Genomic DNA, 16,183 nt, shown 5'->3' on the forward strand with positions numbered 1-16,183 from the left:
ATCACTAGTTACGGAAATGCATAAACCACTGAATACTAGCAATAGGAAAACATGTATTGGGAAAGATCACTTTATACCTGCTGAGTTTTTTGCATTCTCCTGCCTACCTACTGGTGGACATAAGGTGCTGTGGTAGGCAGACCTTTAGACTGAACCAACAGAGAAGCTTTTATGAACATATTTGAGATGTAGGTGGATGGCAAAGTTCAAAAAGCAGTAAAAAATAATATAACAAAGGATGTCATTATATTTAGACTTTGCACTGTCTTTCCACAGTTCATCCAAATTTTGGATCCTTTCAATAACACAACTGTCTTCTAGAATTAAGTGTTCATAAAATTTTATTTATTTACAAGAAAAAAAATATTTCTGTTCAAGATAATAATGAAGATCATTAGTTGATTCATTTTTTAAAATGAAAAATGCAAAAAGGAAGTTCTGTTCTGTAGGTATCCTCTTTTTTTCCACTTAGAAGATCATCAGAATTTTGAGGTGTGAAAATATATTTGGACCAAAGCAAAATTATAAGTAGTGAATGTATTCAGTTATATCATGTAAAGGCAAGTAATGGCAGTCATACATTAGTATCAGAGAAATTCCAACCCCAACAATGTCAAAGAAAGTTTTGCCTCTCCTCTCAGAAGAGTTACAATTTCACCCATTATAATTTCTTTTGAAAGATATTTGATTACTCCTACCCAAGAACATTGTGGAAAGAGCATTGTGAAAGTAAAACATTAATGAACCAGCTACTAACATCAATGGAAATGTTCCCATTGATTTCTGTGAATCTTGGTTTATGTCCTTCAAAAGCTTTATAGAAGGATCTCTTAGAGGAAAAGGTCCAAAGCCCTATCATGCATGTCATCTAAAACTGAAGTAAAACTTGTATTGAGGGAAATACTACAGATGAAAAAAATATTTTCACAGGGAAATAGACAGAGATTTATCTCTCTGTGCTTAGGTGAGTGCCGCAGAAAACTTATATCCTTTGAATCAGGATCAGAGAGAAATGTATAAAGCACATTGTACAGTGGGTTGGACTGGGACAGATATTAGTATTAAAATGGGGTTACAGATGTGTTGACCTCATAGTTGAATGTTATAGAACAAGCTTAACTTCCAGAATCTTTTTGCTTATGTCATTTTGATTGCCTCCTTTTATTTTCCAGGCATAAATACTTGCCATTGAGCCAAAGACTTTGCTGACTAAAACATTGCTGACAGATGAGTCATTCTGTCACATCTATACCATTGCAAGTACCTTCAAAAAAGATCTGATTCTCCTTTTTTTCTGATAACTGAGCCGACTCATTTCTAATCTGACATAACACAGTTTCATCACATTTTTGGGATATGGAGTACTTCAATACAATCTTCTTCACTGAGCCCCTAAAGGTCCTCCCAGATCCTTTTTAGTATGCATGAAGAAACATTTCTACTTATAACTTGTGTGTTGTTTTGTGTTTTATGCAGTCATAAGCTTATCAGGGTGTTGAAAAAATTCCTCTACTCTTTCCCAGTCAGCTCCCAAATCTCCATCTGTAGGTAACTGGGTTATGATGCCACTGCACCAGCAAGACAAAATTTCAGTGTTGTAGTTACTGCAGGAACTGGGAAAACATAAATCCCAGTCCTATGATGGAGCAGATGAAGTACAGCTCCTAACATTTGAGCAAAATTATTTTTCTTAAGGGGATCTGATTATGGACCAGCTTTCTAGAGTAAATAAGAAAATCAAGAAATAGCTAAATATATCCATGGCTTTTATGATCTTTTATGAATAAATTGGTTTTAAGGATATTAAAGTTTTGGTTTCAAGGATTCTTTCACAGTTCAAAGAACTATTTTTACTCATCAGTTACATCCCAATACATTGTGTTTGCAATTAAGCTTTAGAAATCCTGAGAAGGATTTACCTCTGAGGGAAGAATTTAAGACTCCTATAAGTCCACTTTGTGGTGTTTTATTGTTTGGGATGTAGGAGAAGTTTTGGGGTTTTGTTTTGTTTTGTTTTACCTGCTGCTGGTTTAGCACAGAGAGGTCCAGGGTCACCAAATACAGTTTCTGAAACCCATCAAGTTAAGATGACACATAACACCATAAACCCCTAAGAAAGCTAGGTTCACACAAGAATAAATGGCAAGTGCATCAAGGGCAGAAAATATTACAAAATACATGAAAGTATGTTTACCCCAGAAGGATGAAAGACTGAAACTCAACCTATTCTATGAGCCTAAGTATTCTGAAACTCATTCCTGGGTCATGAGCCATCCCTTTCCAGCTGTAGGAGAAAAACATTGTAAACTTTTTCCATATTGTTAGTACTGATAGCTTTAACATTTTTATTCACACTGAGGGTAAAAAACAGAACAAGCTAATGTAAATTTTCTCTGTGAAAATACAATCAGCCCTCTAGAACTTTTTTATATGTTTTGTAGCTTTCTGACCTTTTCAGTATCATGTTAATGCTATAATAAATCACCTCTCTTATTGCCTGAAGTGCTACATTTCACCCCCAAACAAGTCTGGCAACTGTGCCCGCTGTCAATATATCATCATAACATAACGTGTACATATGTCAAGCAATATGAATGTGCTTTTGACAGTTGTATACTTCCAGTTAGGTTTGCACTGTGAGAGGGGTAAGTGGATGATAGAATATGTAGCTATTTAACTTTACCATCTTTGTATTTTGTTGTCTCTTCATCTTCACTGTATAAGTAACTCATACTTATTGTGTAAGGTGTTTGATCTCATGCCTCCTGCCTCTTTTCAACCAGATAACTTCATGTTGAAGGGACTGGTTAAGTCTGTTCCTAAAAACATCGTGGTTTTACTAACTTAATTTTAGAGGAACAGTTAAGGAATGCATTCACAGATAGACCTTGTGCATCAGTCCTGTAAATCTCAGAGTTCTCTGTCCATATTGTTGTTGCCTTGTTTTTTTTGAACGTGTGGAAACTGAGGCAAAAAAATAATGGTGATCATCAAAGGATAAAGAGCTGATAGTAGAGGCAAAAGCTAGAAATACTCCCTAGATACATGTGATCTCATAAGCCTTCTTCAGTAGCTTTACAGTGATTATTAAGACCCTGTAAAGTAAAAGTAACTGAAAGCCTAAGGCCAGTACTCTCCTCAGAGATAGATGATTGTTTTCCATTGTTTTGTCTCCAAATTACATGCTGGAAACTTTCTTCTTTCCAGTCAACTTGAGCAACTGAAACTTCTATGTGTTCAGTTACCATATTCCTTTCCATATCCATAAAATGTTAAAGACAGTGTTCAGATTTATAGGATGTCTATTCAAGGGTGCCTAAAATTTGCAGAGGCCAGATCCTAACAGTTGAATATTTAGGGCCTCTCAGTTGTTTTGTCTCTAAAAAAAATCGAGAATCCTCTGTGAAACACGAAAGCTGTCACTAGGAAGAGTTTGGTGTCTCACAGAGGGATTAGAAAGGCAGTATTCATGTCTGGGAGCCACCTAAAGTCAGCATACAAAACCTGCAGTCCTTTAGAGTCTGTTTGTGCAAACCGATAACTTTATTTTTCATACATTTATGACGCTGCAGCTGAAATGCGCATTTTAATGCTGTAATAACATTGAATAAGAGTGATAAATCTAGGAGTTTATTTACAATGGAAAAGGATTACCCAGAACTTGAGTCTTATTTCCACAATTCATTTTCAATACTTTTACCTTTTTAATTTCCCTGTATAACCATGTTCTAATTGGTGCTGGTAACAAAACAGAATTACTTCTTCCCCATCCAAAAGACCTTGCTATCCTCAATTCCAGGCTTTCTCAACTGTTTGGTTTGCATTTTGGGTAACAGTACATAATTATCAGGCCTTTTGATTTGTGTGTATTCATGTGTATGTTCAGAGAGGAGTAAATAACTGAAGGGACTCACCAATTGAAGAACTTCACCCTTCCATAATCTTACAGAAATTCTTATACATGAGAAAAGACATTAAGAACTCATGTTGGTGTAAGTGATAATGTGTCAGGTTTAACTTCATTGTGAAGTGTCACTTAATAAGCTGAAAGAGAAACATCTCTGAGGTCTGAAAAGGAAAATATGTTCAGTTAAAAGTCATGTTGGTAGTGAAGAACTCTTTTCAACTTATATAATGTAAATTATGTGATATATAGCTCCACTGAGATAAATGAGTTCATTAAAATAAATATAAATTTAAATATAAGTAGGAAATAAATTGTTAAGGACAGCATTCTGGGAATAATCAAATAAGTTTGATGAATTTGAATTTTTATTGTGTTTTCAGCAATGACCTTGTGTCAGTTTTCTGCCTTTAGATCTATTTTCAGAAATGTTTACTCCTTAGTCTATTTACTTTAAATAACATTTGAACACCATTGTTATTACTGGAAAAATTATGTCAGATGTTAAAAGACAGGATCAGAGAGTTTCTGAGCAAAATACAATATTTTAGATTTTATTTACATTTTACATTGAAAGGAAAGCCAGCATATTAAGCTACCTTAGTAAATAGAAATTTTGAAAAAAATATTATGAAAGTGATTAAAAAATGTCTTTGTCATATGATTTATAGAAGTGTAAGTATAGGAAATATGATATAAAATATTTAACAGTAAAATTAATAAATCAGTTCTGTACTTTGAATAATTTTGTTACCACCATTCTGAAACAGTAAATTTACCGTTATATGGTTTTGTTTCCTCTCCTGAATTTCATCTATATATTTTTTTCTCTCCATCAAGTATTTCGTTTCAATGAAAGTTCATTCAGTATCAGAAAACAAATTATTAATTTTAATCATCAACACCTTTGAAAAAGAGATCTGAAATTTTGAGAGAGACACAGTATTTTATTGTTTAGAACAACAAGGACAGATAAGTACCTAAACCCTGTTTAGTTAAAGGGGATTGGGTACCAACAGTATTTTTGAATCTGATTGTTATCCTCTACTTCATTGTAACTGATGTACTGAGAAAACCTAACATTGGTAAAAAAAAAGACAAAAAGTAGGCTGTGTTTTAACCCTGAATAAGACTTCTCTAGGGGTTAAATGGAAGAGTTGTATCTTCCTCTTTGATGTGTCATCAATTTTCCAGACCACAGGTTTGGAGCACAGAAAAGTTGATTCCGCATTACAGAACAGCAACTATTCTCCCACTCACAAGAAAATACAGCTGCTGTCACTGCCAATTCATCACTGCTTGACATATGGGGTATAATTTCACATGGAAGGTATCACAGAAACTAACCACTAGTTTATGTTAGGAAACCTGCAAATAATGTCAATATACCACTACCTGAAACAGCAATAAACCAAGTCAGAACATCTCAGGTTATCATTACTTGTAAACATGTCAGCAGTTAAACAAAGGGAGAGAAATAAATGTGGCTGCTGAGAGGTTTATTTCCATGGAATGAAATGGCTTTATCCTTTCTTGAAAGTCTTTTTCACAGTGACCTAATCATACTTGAGGCTAGTTTCTGCAAGCCAGGGCCCACATGTTTAAAGAACTACCCTATATTTTACTCTTGTTTGCTGTACTTTGTAAAATTAGGAGATTTGTCCATTGACTTTAATTGAAAATGTGTCTATTTGTAATGATTGTCTCTATTGTCCTCTGAAACAACATGTGAAAACGGAATCTTTTTATCTTTATTTAATGTATTCTGTTTTAAAAATCATATTATTCTGGCGTCTGGTTTAAAACCTTTTTATGTCATTACATTTTGTATTGCTCACTAATGGAAGGCTTGAGTTACCATTGGATTTTCTCGATGAAGTGGAGTAGAAGACACATTAAGTTTTCTCACTGATTTTAACTTGATGGAAGAAACAGAGTGGGAAAAAGCACTAATAGTAGCATTTACCAGAAGTAATTTCTGTTTATTAATGCATCCTGGCAAGTCGCATAAGCTAAGCAGGGTAGGGAGTGTTCAGTATTTTTTTGGGAGACCTTTCTAGTAGGGGTCAGGGATATACTATGGAGGAAATGGCGCATAAGTGGTAGCAATCTCCCTTGTCATTATCATTAATTTATATCACATTATAACGATGCCTTTTGTAAGGGGAATAAATACAACTCTCATCTGTTTCCCTGTTTCCTTAAATACTGAACAGAATTCTTAACATAAATTTTAAAATGCAGTGCATCCTGCCTTCCAATATTGCACCAGGAACTGAGTCTGGGTGTAGATATTAATGTTAGTCAGAAGTTTTTAGTACAACTATTTTTCACTAGAATGAGCTGATTCAGAAGACAAGGAACTTCTCTTCAGTAAGAGCACTTTTGCTGAAGCTTTCCTGAAAATTTCTCAAGTCTAGGGTTAATTTTTGTGTAATTTAACTTTTGTCCTTCAGTCCCTGCTGTAAAGCTGTAACTAGTACCTAGTACATGACTTTGTTCCACTGATAACACTTGGAAGAGAAATAGTGAGAACTCATGTCTTTAATCTAATGTTTATGAGAAAGAACAGCCTCAGAGTGTAATGGTTTGAGCATGGTCAACATCCAACCACGATGCAGCCACTCTCTCTCCCTTCTCTTCCGGCAATGAGAAGGGATAGAGAGCTAGGCTTGGGGTTCAAGATAGGACTGGGATGGGGAAAAAAATCACCCTTTATGGGCACAAGCAAAAGGCAAACTCGTTAGACGGAGGAAAAAAAGAGCATACATTTATTACAGACACTAACAACAACATGTAACAGAGTAAGACAATGAGAATCATTGCCACATCTTGAGAACACCTTCCCCCCACCCCTCCCTTCTTCCCGGGCTCAGCTCTGCTCCCGATATCTCTACCTCCTCCCCCAGTGGCACAGGGGCAGGGAATGGGGGGTGCAGTCAGTGCTGCCGCTGCTTCCATCGTCAGTGGGGGGAGCTTCTGGAACTTGTTCCCCCTGCTCCATCGTGGTCCCCCTCTCACAGGAGACAGTCCTCCACAAACTTCCTCCAACATGAGTTCCTCCCATGGGCTGCAGTGTTCCCCACACTGCTCCATCATGGGTCACTAACTTTCTCCGACTGGATTCTCTCCCACAGCTGCAGCCCTTCCCAAGCTGCTCCAGCATGGGACACCCCCACATGCTGCAATCCTCCCAGCACTGAATTACAGCAGTGAGGCTACCTTTTCCCACAAGACCCCGGCCTTCTTTGGGCACCGCACCTTGATCAATGAGGCGGAAGCCACAGGCCATAAATCAGTGTCTGCTTCACTGTAGATCTTCCTGTGTGGTGGGGGGGGGCGCCCTGCCATCTCACCACAGGATACAGTGGGGTCTCTGCTCCAGCACACCTCCCCGCTCCTTTCTTCCTCCATTCCTCCACTGACCTTGGTGTTCATGCAGCTGCAGCGACTCCTCCTCACAAGTCCCACTGCACGTCACCACGTCCCTTCTTAAACACGTTATCGCAGAGGCGCAGCTGATTGGCTCAATTTCCCAAACAGAAGTGGAGCTGACTTGGAGCTGGGGGAGCTTTGAGAAGCTTCTCACAGAAGGTTGCCCCTATTCCACCTTCCCCTGCCGCCAAAAAAAAACCCACCACTCACTCAACCCAGGTTTCCTGAAAGTTTCCCAAGTTTAGGATGAATTTTTGTGTATTTTCACTTTTGTCCTTCAGTCCCTGCTGTAAAGATGTAATCAGTACCTAATACATGGCTTTTTTCCACTGATCACACTTTGAAGAGAAATAGTGAGAACTCATGTCTTTACATCTAATGCTTGTGAGAAAGAACAGCCTGAGAGATACTCTGAGAGTAGTGATTTTTATTTATTGATTCAAGAGGGATCCCAAAACAACAGAAAGTTTTTTTTATATCTTTTATTTTTGAGGGAGTGATTCTTCTCATCTGCTTCCTAATCCAATTATTGGCTGTTGCCCTGAGGACATATACTGCCACAACGTACAATACCTGCATCAAGTTGTTTCCTTCCGATACAGGTAGAGAAATTATATAACTGTGATTATTCTCCAAATAAATCAGTTTAGTGCCTTCTCTGTCACCACCAACTCCACTTCAATGTATTTTGATTATTATCTGCTTTTACCTTGCAATGAGAGAGGGTACAAAACTGTATGAACAAGCCTTTCTCTTGTTCTGCAGTCCAAAGAACAAAACTAGTTCTCCTAATTCAATCCCTATAAATATTAACTTTTGGGCTGGTTTTGTTTTTCACTTGAGACTTATCTTATATTTCCCTAGTAGTTATGTGTGTTAGACCTTTTTAACAAGGAAATTAGGGATCTAGCTGGAGGGAGAGAAAGGCCATGACCTTCTTGGAAAGAAAGTGTGGATTTCCAGAGCAGAAATGGGATGCAAGACAGTGAAAGTTAGAACTGACAGGAGCAAATCAAAGATGGACGGGGGACAACAGAAGCCTGTTCAGTGCTTTATTCAACTCAGTCTTTAACCAAGACCAAGTCAACAGGAGTTAACAGAAGGATCCATCTCTAATAATTCAACAGACAAAGAGCTCCCAGTTTCTGTTCTGGCAGTCCTAGTAATCTGAGTTTTTGCTGTTTAAAATGTATGTGTTCTGGGGTTTTGTGTGCTTGATTTTCATTCGAATAAGTCAGATTTAATTTAAAAAACTTTTGGCTTCTAAGACTTTGCCATTCTGATGCTTACTACTGTTTACAGTGGACTTCAGCTTTGGTAGGTGAACAAAACACCTACCACATTAGAAGAAAAACAGTGTAGAAAGCAATGCTTTATCAGCAGCCTAGTATGTGCAATAAATTGTTATACAGCAAGCTTCTGTATTTTTCTAGTATGCCATAATGAATTTAACACAGAGAAATAAAATTTAGCTTGCCTTCATTTCACAGGCAATTCTTAATAAATAATACATCATTGTACCTAAAAAATTAATAATTGCAGCTCACAGACTTTGCAGCATTTCTTCCTGAAATGATGTGGTGGAGTTCTTACCCTATATTTAAAGGGTATAACAATATAAAAATGGCTGTACTGGGTTAGAACAAAAATGCCTGCAGTCTGATATCTTATCACTGAATCTAACCTGTAGTTGTTGTTTTGGGAAGAATATATGAACAAAATAAAATTATTAAGACTCCTTGAAAATCTTCACATTCTCCAGCTGTATGAAGATAAGAGTGTCTTATCATGGGGTGACATCTCTGAGTTTATTAGAAACAGTTTTTAAAAAAGGTTGTAATCCAGAAATAAACTTCTGCCATTTACCATGCCATGGGACAATCATACAGTTAACTTTACTCAATGTGCAAAAATAATTTATTGCAAGATAATATTGCTTTGTATAGTGTGAGAAAAAAAAAAATAGTCATTCTCTATTTACCTTCCCTGTACTCTTACAATTTCTTAAAACTCTGTAATATGCTACATTAGATGTCATTCTTCTCATTCATCTTTTTGACTAAAATAGATACTCAAGACACTCATCATATACCTTCTGGTAGAAATACCTTCAGCTACTATGAATGTTCAGTGCTCAGATCTAACAAAAGACATACCTCAACAATGATAAAATAGGTAATCCCATTGATTTCAGTTTGAGGCAGGCTATTCATATATGCTTCCAGACAAGGGTTTTTGATTCTATCTAATCAAGTTAGCTACATGTCATCATGGAAGAATGCTGGTTTGGATAAAGTTCTCTCCACTGACATCAACCAACCTCTCTCATCTTTGACACTGTAGCTGTTGTTTGGTGATTTTGCTTCACATTGATATGAGGCACTGGAATGTAGTAACAGTATTTAATCATTCTGATTCTTTTTGTTTTGGTTCTGGTCACTACTGCTGTCTTATTTTTTCTAAAATGTATTGTGCTCTAAATACAATATTCATAGCTAAAATAAATATAAATACATCAGAAGAAATATACATTGTACTCAAATTGCATAGTTGTTTGTGACTTGGAAAGCTGTTATCTGATAGAGAAGTCTGTTATTTCATAAGATTTCTTAGTAACATGTAGGAAAAATTATAATAGTGCAGTATCACAGAAGTTCAACACATTTTAAAAGTTCAAAACAGCAAAGTCTGCAGTGGGGCTGGCTTTGACTGAAGGAAATGTATATGAAATTCTCTCAGATGTTTTTTTTCCCTTATACAAGTATATCATGAACATAAAGTCATTTACATTATCCCTGGTTATTACAAAGCAGTTTTTTCCATATGGAAAATTCACCCTGGAAAGCAAGAGGCTCTTTATAATTTTTTTTTTTTTTTTTTTTTTTTTTTTTTTTTGTGATTAAAAGCATGTAGTATTTTAGGAAAGCAAACATTAATTTCCAGCACTGGTAGTAGTTGAGGACCTGATTATAGATGATAACTGTATTAAAATATAATACATTAAATTAATATTTCCCCCACCTGAAATTGAGAATACAGGGTGAAATTCTCCAAAATAACTTTCCATGTCACTGATTCGAGGCAATTCTTTCACTTAGGTAACACCTTAAATCAAAGAGGTTCCTTTCATTTTCCATCCATGTTTGCATTCTGGTTTAGAAAAGCTCTTATCTAGTGGATAGAAAAAATTTGTCATTTGTAGCCTAATAGATAGTGTCTCCCATCTGTTTCATACAAAAATTTCCCTTCAGGTTTAATAGCTTTTATTTTTCTTGGTTGTCTTTTACCCTGACTTAATAAACTTGCAGAAATGGAACATACATGAAATCTTCCTCAGATTGTATTTAAAATTTTTCTAACTATTTTTTTTCCTGATAAATTCTAGCATTATTGGTGTCTCCAGACATTTAAAGTTGCTGTGAGTGTTAATGTAATTCAGAGAGCAGATAAGATTTTGGAAAAAGCTACTGTCTTCATCTCTTGCTGTTCATCATGTATATGTTTGTACATTGATATTACATAGTGTATATGATAAGATTCAATGGGCAGAAGAATGATTGCAAATGACTTTTTACTTGACAAGTCAATCTAAAAGTTCAGGAATGAGCTACAAAAGAGTTAGTTATAAGGATGTTTGTCATTTTCTCAAGCCAATGAAACAGAAGTCAACATTCCAATTTTCAGGTATGAACATTTGAAAAGATCATACATTTTAGAAGATGATACCTAGGGTCTTGTGGGTTTGAAACCATCAAAAAAACCAGAACTGTTCGAACTGTCTAGTAATTCAGAGATAAAATAGTAGTAATAAAAAGTTTGTCTAGATGCTGAGATAGTGTAACTTTGATATTGTAACATTTTTACACACTTAGTTATATACAAACACCTTATCAAAATAATAAAATCAGGTATATTCAACATTTCCTAACCATGTTTTTAGAAAGTTATTCAATTTTACAGATTGATAGAGGCAAGGATGTCTCTTAAACTTTTACCTTATTTACTGCTTTTTTTTTTTTTTTTTCTATGACAAAGTCTCTTTCTATGGTGCATACTTTGTTAATATGGTCTACTGTTCTGGTTTTAGACTCTGTAGCTTCTTTGTTACCTTGCTACCTTCTCTGTGTTAATAATATCTGTATGCTTTCTTTTTTTCCCATGAACTTCATGAACAAATCTATAGATCCATTGGCTTTACCATATTATATTATTTTTATGTCCATCTGCTATGCTGGTATCTCCAAAACCTCACTGTTTATGAAAACACAAGTTAAAGTTCTATTGTAATAGTGAATCTAAATTAATCAACTACATGAAATTGAAGATCTCTGAGTTGCAACGACCGTGGTCATTTTGTTAGACTAAAGTGTAGGATTTTGTGATGAGGGTAAAGATCCTTTTGGAAACAGATTAGCATATGATCACACAGCAGAGAAGAGTATGAATATGTGGAAGTTTCTGGGTGAATAAGGAGCGATAGGAAGCTCAGAATGAGATATTCACAGGAGAGATTACCATAAAGAATATTGTATAAACCCACAATATACTCTCCAGCCTTGAAAGATAAGACTACTCTCAAAGTTGTCAGTATAAATACAATTTAGAACAAATTAGAAGGACAGTGGGATTCTACTCTATCTGCTCACACAACTGCATGGATATTGAAGCATTTATTTTATTAACCTGTGGGCCCACAAAAACACATATATTTTAAAAAGCTGATACCTTCTTTACATGAAATTTAATATTGCTGCACTTATCAAAAGGATGCTTTAGAATAAATAACCTCAACATTTTTCTAAGCATAACACCACCTACTGGTAGGTAAATAAAATATGATTAAGAATAGAGTAGGAATTATATTGAAAGTAGCAGACAGGATTAAGTTCATTATTCATAAAAAAAAAAAATATATATATATATATATATCAGTTCCAGTGTAGGTATCATGTATACTTTTCTATCTAGTTAATGATTATTGGATAAGCATAATTTGAAAAAACTGAAAATTAAATGCAGGATCTGAACCCCTCTTCTACTCTAAAAATACAAGAGAACTTTAAAGTTACATTGCTACTTATGTATATCAGATTTATATTTATTCATCTGAGGTAATCCGTATTTGCTTAGCCACAGATGGATATAAAGAAGATACTATTCATCTGAAACAATGATCCTCTTATCGTAGTTGCCATGTGATATACATGTCCCATTTAAATGGAATGATCTTCACAGTGTTATAAAATATTCATTAAAAATTTTCAAGCAATTTGAAATTCAAAATGTTTCACAATATCTGCTATGGGTTAGAAGGTTTTGTTTTGTTTTTTACCAATTTTTAACTGACTCTGTTTTCCTATGTATATGTATTTATTCAAATATCAGTTTCACCCATATATTCTGTTTTAATATCCTGATTTAAAGACACATTTTAATACAATGCTTTGTGTGTGGCATAAATTAAAGATCCCTAATATAGAGATTATAGATTTGGAACAGTATTATTTGGATTTCCAAAAGAAAATTGTCACAACAATATCTGATGATGTTTAGGATTTGTTATATGTGAGTGTTAATTTACATGGAAAAAAGGATAATGGGTAAGGAAAAAAAGGAGGGATTCAGGAAAATATTTTCATAAAACACTTGGAACACCCATACCATTTTTATATTAGTTTTCAAAATTAATTTGCTCTGAAAAATTACTTTGGAGCACATGTTAGTATCAATGAAGAAGAATCCAGAAGTTAGTATCCAGCTGAAGCAGCTGTCCTGCTGTGAAGCCCCGACAGAGTTAGTTATAAGCAGCTCCAATTCCCAAGGCTCCAGCTGAGTTGTGTCGTTTCTTGGCAGACATGACTGAGCCTTCTTTTGCTCTGGGAAACATCACACTAACTTCTGTCCATCATTCAGAACTAATTCCTGCATATCTAGCAGCCAAGACTGTGGTATACCTGGCAAATCTGGACACAACTGTTGTAGAATCAGACCTGATGTTTTCAGACTTCCTTGTCCCTCATCTTCATGGAATAAGGTGTGTCTGGTTTGAAGCCAAAAACTGGTTGTTCTTTTCCCTTAGAGGAAGAAGTGACCTGTTATGTTTGTTCTGAAAATGGTTGCTACACTAATATTCAGTAGGGTTTAATGGAAAATGCAAATTCTTATTTTAAAGAACACATAGAGGAAGATGGGTTGCAATTCCCACTTCTTGTACCCCATTTTCCTTATTTTACATTGTATTTCAGTGATTAAAGAGATCAGTGTACCTCATTTCCTTCTGTCTGAGAAAAAAAAAAAAAAACAAAACAAAAACAAAAACAAAACAAAACATGTAATGTGTTTCTGGAAGATGGTGCTAATCCCCATGCAGGAGATGAAAAATGTTAAAAGGGCCAAAGAGGTTCCTTACCTTGATAATTTGTTGGAATCCATGACAAAGGGCTGTCATGGAAGCAGCTGTACAACAAAATGCATAAAAAAAGGAAACTTTTATTCAGCATTTCCCTAGCCAGCTGATGGCAAGACGTTTTAATTTCATTATGTAAAGTATTTCTCTGAACACCTTTCTCAAATTCTCTATATCTCCAGATTAATTTCTTACATAACCAAGTCAGCTCATGTAGAGCTCTGGACCAAGGCTAGAATCAAGCATATACAAGTCAGTCTTGTTGAGTTTGACATTATAAGACATTATAAATTCCTCTTCTCATCTGTCTCTAAAGCACTGTGTGCAGTCTAAGTTCCTGCGAAGGTTTTGATGATGCATATTCACACATAGAGTGTGGTCTGGGGAATACAAATTTTACACATCCCAGTGGCTAACATTCTGCATGCTACAGTAGAAAGTTAGTATGATGCTTCCAAATTATTTCAGTCCTCTTATATCCTGTGAATTTGATAAGGGTATAAATGATGTATTGATTTGGGGCTGTCTCAGGAGAGAGAAAAAATCTTTGAGTTCTGGGTGTCCTCTGAGAATTTTAATTTCAGTTAAAACAACAGATTTTGTGATGCAGGCATATCTCCAAAAGGAAACAGAATGTGATCAGATACAGAGTACTTTTCGTTTTGATTTTTTTTTTTTTTAAAAAAAAACAACCAACCAACCAACCAACCAACCAACCAACCAACCAACCAACCAACCAACCAACCAACCAAAACAACAACAACAACAACAACAACAAAAAAGGCAAAAACAAAAAAACAACTTGTCAAGAAAAAGCAGCAGGTAGTGAAGCAAATTGAATTAATTTGTAGTACAAGCCCTCAGAAATCTCAAAATGTGTAGGCATAAACCATACAAACAGTGTCTCTGCTAGCTGCTTCTGCTTCTCAGAGCAAACTAGGCAGATCACATTAGGCATCAATTTATTCTTCATAAACCACCAAACAGTTATCAGAGGGAGGTGCCTAAAAATCTGTTGTGATTAAAAAAACAGGTGTCCTGGAAATGAAAGTGTCCAAACATACACAGTACTTAAAAGTAGTGCATCTGACAACAGATAATATAGAAGACCTGAGTGTCACTGCACATAGATTTATTCCCCTATGATATGTATAGACTGAATTAGGTTTTTTTAAACAGTTACCCTCTCTGAGTTACTATGAATTTATAATGCTGCTTCTTAACATTTATATTTGTCTAAACTAAAGATGTAATAATTTATTAACATGGTAATAAATGTTTAATACTCCTTGTCTGTCTCACTTTGTAAAACTATCTCCTTAACCTCCTAATTCTTGAAAATGTAAGGAGGACAAACATTAAACTACAACAATGCTGTTTTAAAAATGGGTATATTTATGCACAGAATTTTTATAATGTCACATTTGTTGTTTATAACCCCTGTTATTGAAGGTAACTGAGATGTTAAAGATGTAAGGCAGAATCTGGTGTTTGATTTAATGCCTTGTGGCTGATAGTTATCATTCAGGTAGGGTACTTTTTTAAACAAATGTCCACATAAAATCTACAGAGGAATTTTAAGGTAGGCATTAAAAAAACATTAAAAGTAAAATAATGATATTGGCTGTAAAATCAAGGAGTATTTTTAAAAGTCCGTTAGGTCCTTTTTTTTTTTTTTTTTTTTTTTTTTTTTCCTTCTTCTGTTCAATTAAAATTCACCTATTTTGCCTATTTTGCTTTTGAAGGTCTTTTCATCACATCTGTCAGAGTAAGGTAGATACCTTTACTTTTCAAATGATCTGAGATTCAAAATCATGAGGAAAACCAACAGAGATAACATAACTCCCCATGTTGTTCTGATAACTAATGGCATTATTGTGACCACTGAGTATTCGGGCCCACTTTCATGGTTATTCAAAGTCCATGAACTTTAGATGTCATGTTAGAAACTTATGATTCGATGGGATATGAATGTTTCTGGCTTTCTACATAAATTGGAATTTCACTTCCAGAGTGTCACCTATTCCAAATGATGTAACACAATTTTCCTGAAGACTCATGTAATTTTCCTAAAATTTCTGAAAGCAGGTAATATTCAGCCATAAACCAGTCTGTTCAGCGGAAACCAAGCACTAGGTGGTTAACCGAAGCATTTGTCTTCTGCATCAAGTCTGGGGGGTTAGGTATTCCTAAAATACACCAGAAATCAAACCAGATACTGCAGTTAGTGACTTTTTGTAACACCATGAAAACTTTTATGAATTAGGCTTATAAATCATACTTTATGTTTTCTTCATGGCAACTGTATATAATACCAGGTTAACAGTATTTATGAAGTGTTAAAAAAGATGTAATAATTTAATAGAAGAAATAAAAAAAATGCAGTTTAAAAATAAAAAAATTAAAATAAATATAGAATTTTAATTCATATTTTTTCA

At 35.0% G+C, this 16,183-nt stretch overlaps 1 protein-coding gene across 6 annotated transcripts in view; it reads left to right on the forward strand.

The window, feature by feature from the left end:
* The window catches only part of RIT2 (Ras like without CAAX 2), a 184,881-nt gene that overhangs the window by 42,176 nt on the left and 126,522 nt on the right, over window positions 1-16,183 (forward strand). The window lies entirely within an intron of this gene.

This window comes from Tyto alba, unplaced genomic scaffold (assembly GCF_018691265.1).
Source record: "Tyto alba isolate M040663 unplaced genomic scaffold, T.alba_DEE_v4.0 Super-Scaffold_42, whole genome shotgun sequence".
Lineage (NCBI taxonomy): Eukaryota > Metazoa > Chordata > Aves > Strigiformes > Tytonidae > Tyto > Tyto alba.